This window comes from Gossypium arboreum, chromosome 5 (assembly GCF_025698485.1).
Source record: "Gossypium arboreum isolate Shixiya-1 chromosome 5, ASM2569848v2, whole genome shotgun sequence".
In the NCBI taxonomy this organism is placed as follows: domain Eukaryota; kingdom Viridiplantae; phylum Streptophyta; class Magnoliopsida; order Malvales; family Malvaceae; genus Gossypium; species Gossypium arboreum.
Genome location: NC_069074.1, coordinates 78,672,992 through 78,675,406, shown reverse-complemented (window position 1 = coordinate 78,675,406; position 2,415 = coordinate 78,672,992). Strand labels below are relative to the sequence as shown.

The following is a 2,415-nucleotide window of genomic DNA, read 5'->3' as shown; positions in this document are numbered from 1 at the left end:
CATAATCCTTTCTCTCTTTTTTAGGTGGATTTTTCTAGTACAAGTACAGCTGAGACTGAGAACGACATGCATTAAGTGCTGAATAAGCATCTTCCAAGTATTGCCATAGCATTTGTGTTGCCAAACTACCCAAAATTTGTCATGTCAAACCCTCAACCCTCAACTCCTTCTCCTACACTCTGCACCTATCAATCAACTGCCAAACAAGTCCTTCCAACAAGTAATTAAAAGCAACATGTAATAGCAATTAAGTACAATCCAAGCTCTTTAATGCAATGCTCTAAAAAATACTAATGCATTATCCTAAAATGCAACTAAAATCACTTAAGTACAGGAAATTAACTAAGTTTAAAGGCATGAAATATAACTCTTTTCAAAATTTATAAATTACTCTGACCAAATATTTTATGTTGCTTCCACCCTAGATTGTAGGTGTTACAATAGGTATTGTTATTTTGGTTAAAATTACCCATGTAGTAAACAAGTGCTAGGTTTGATGGTCATTCATCAAATACATAGTCTTCACCACAATAAACACAAGATAGTTCAGTTGATTTCATCTCCTGGGCTACATTTGGCCTTTTCATTATTTTAATCATATTAGCTAAAGATGATACCTAATTTGTCAATGAAGTGATTGCATTAAGCTCAATGGTGCCATCAGCTCTCCTGCTAGTCTCAACTCGCATGGTGGGATATTAATAAACATTGTTGGCTATCTATTTGAAAATCTCATAAGCTTCATTATAGGATTTATCCAACAGCATACCATTAGCGGAAGCACCAATTACCATCCTTGTATGTGCATTCAACCCATTATAAAACATCTCTATCTGAGTCCAGTGTTTGAAACCATGCATAGGAAATTTTCTAAGTAATTCCTTAAATCTTTCCTAGGCTTCGTAAAGTATTTCTTCCTCTTATTGTCGAAAAGATGTGATGTTATTTCTAAGCTTAACATTCATGTTTGGCGGATTATACCGTAGCGAAAACCTCTAGCACAGGTCATTCCATGATGCCACTGTTCTCGATGGTAAGGCATCAAGCCACATTATTGCACCATCTCTCCAGGAGTATGGGAACAATTTGAGCCACAAGGCATCTTCAGGAACACCTTGTTGTCTAAACAAGTCACAGACCTTTAGAAAAAGCCGTAAATGTAGTCTAGGATCTTAAGTTGGTGACCCACTAAACTGTCACAGTTTGCAGCATCTGAACCATTACCAATTTCAACTCAAAATGCTGAGCTTGTATATGCGATCTTACTATCCTTGGATTTAGGTTATTTAAAATTGGAACGACATGCTCTCGAATTGGCCTATCTGGTGATCTATCATTAGGACCCATACGTATAATTTGTGTCAATTACTTAGTTTGAGTAAAATGCCATGCTATGATATGTTTTTGAATGACTTGTGAGAATCCACATGTTACTAGAATTTGACTTATTGGTTAAAAATCTAAAATGCTACATTATGTGGTAGTTCAAAGCTTGTAATATAATGGTTATTATGGTAGACCTGGATAATGAGCTTGAATTTGTATGTTGGTAGTTAAATGAGATGAAATGTATTAAGGTGTCAACAATGAAAAAATGTATGATATATAGAATGAATTTATGGTCATGTTTGTGTGTGTTGGAATGATATATAGAATCAATTTATGGTCATGTTTGTGCGTGTTGGAAGTTGGTTCTGACCTTTCAAAATGTTTATTTGAAAGTGTATAGGTACCTAAACAATAAGTAGTGAAATTTAGCATAGTAATGGGTCATTTTGGGCTCACACGGCCTGGGACACGGGCTGTCAAACAACCATGTGAAGTACACGAGCAACCCCACAGGCGTGTTCCTAGGAGTTTTCACATGGGCAAAAACACGACCTGTGGCACGACCATGTGAAGATATTTCGATTGTTACACGGGCTGGCAGATGGTTTGTGACACGCCTGTGTGATCCAAATCAATTAGTTACAAGGTTTATGCACACGAGCGTGTGAAGTTGCACATGGGCATGTGGGATAACTACAGGGCCATGTTGGAGCCACACAGGTTGGATTCTCTCACAGGGACTGGACACACGACCGTGTGATCCCTAACTTAGAAATTTTCAATTTTCCCATGAATGTTCTGATTTGTTCCAAATTGGGCCTTGAATACTCATGACTTATTTGTAGAGCTTCGAAAGCTCAATTTAAAACCCAAACTTAGTAACTTCTTTCATACTGAATATTACTCGTATTATGACTGATTATTGAACATAAATTATTATTAACTGTTCCAACTTGACTAGTAACATCTTGTATCCTATTCCGACAATAGAAATAGGATAAAGGTGTTACATAAGATCTTAGTTCAGAAAAAAATATGTCACCAAACAATACTTGGACCTAAAAAAGAAAGAATTTTTTTAATTGA

General features: G+C 36.2%; 1 non-coding gene across 1 annotated transcript; it reads left to right on the top strand.

Annotated features, from left to right (window-relative positions):
* Positions 1-849: 849 nt before the first annotated feature.
* LOC128293441 (small nucleolar RNA R71) lies at positions 850-956 on the top strand. The gene has a single exon (XR_008283623.1). It is a non-coding gene; the product is annotated as a small nucleolar RNA R71 (small nucleolar RNA).
* The last annotated feature ends 1,459 nt before the right edge of the window (positions 957-2,415 follow it).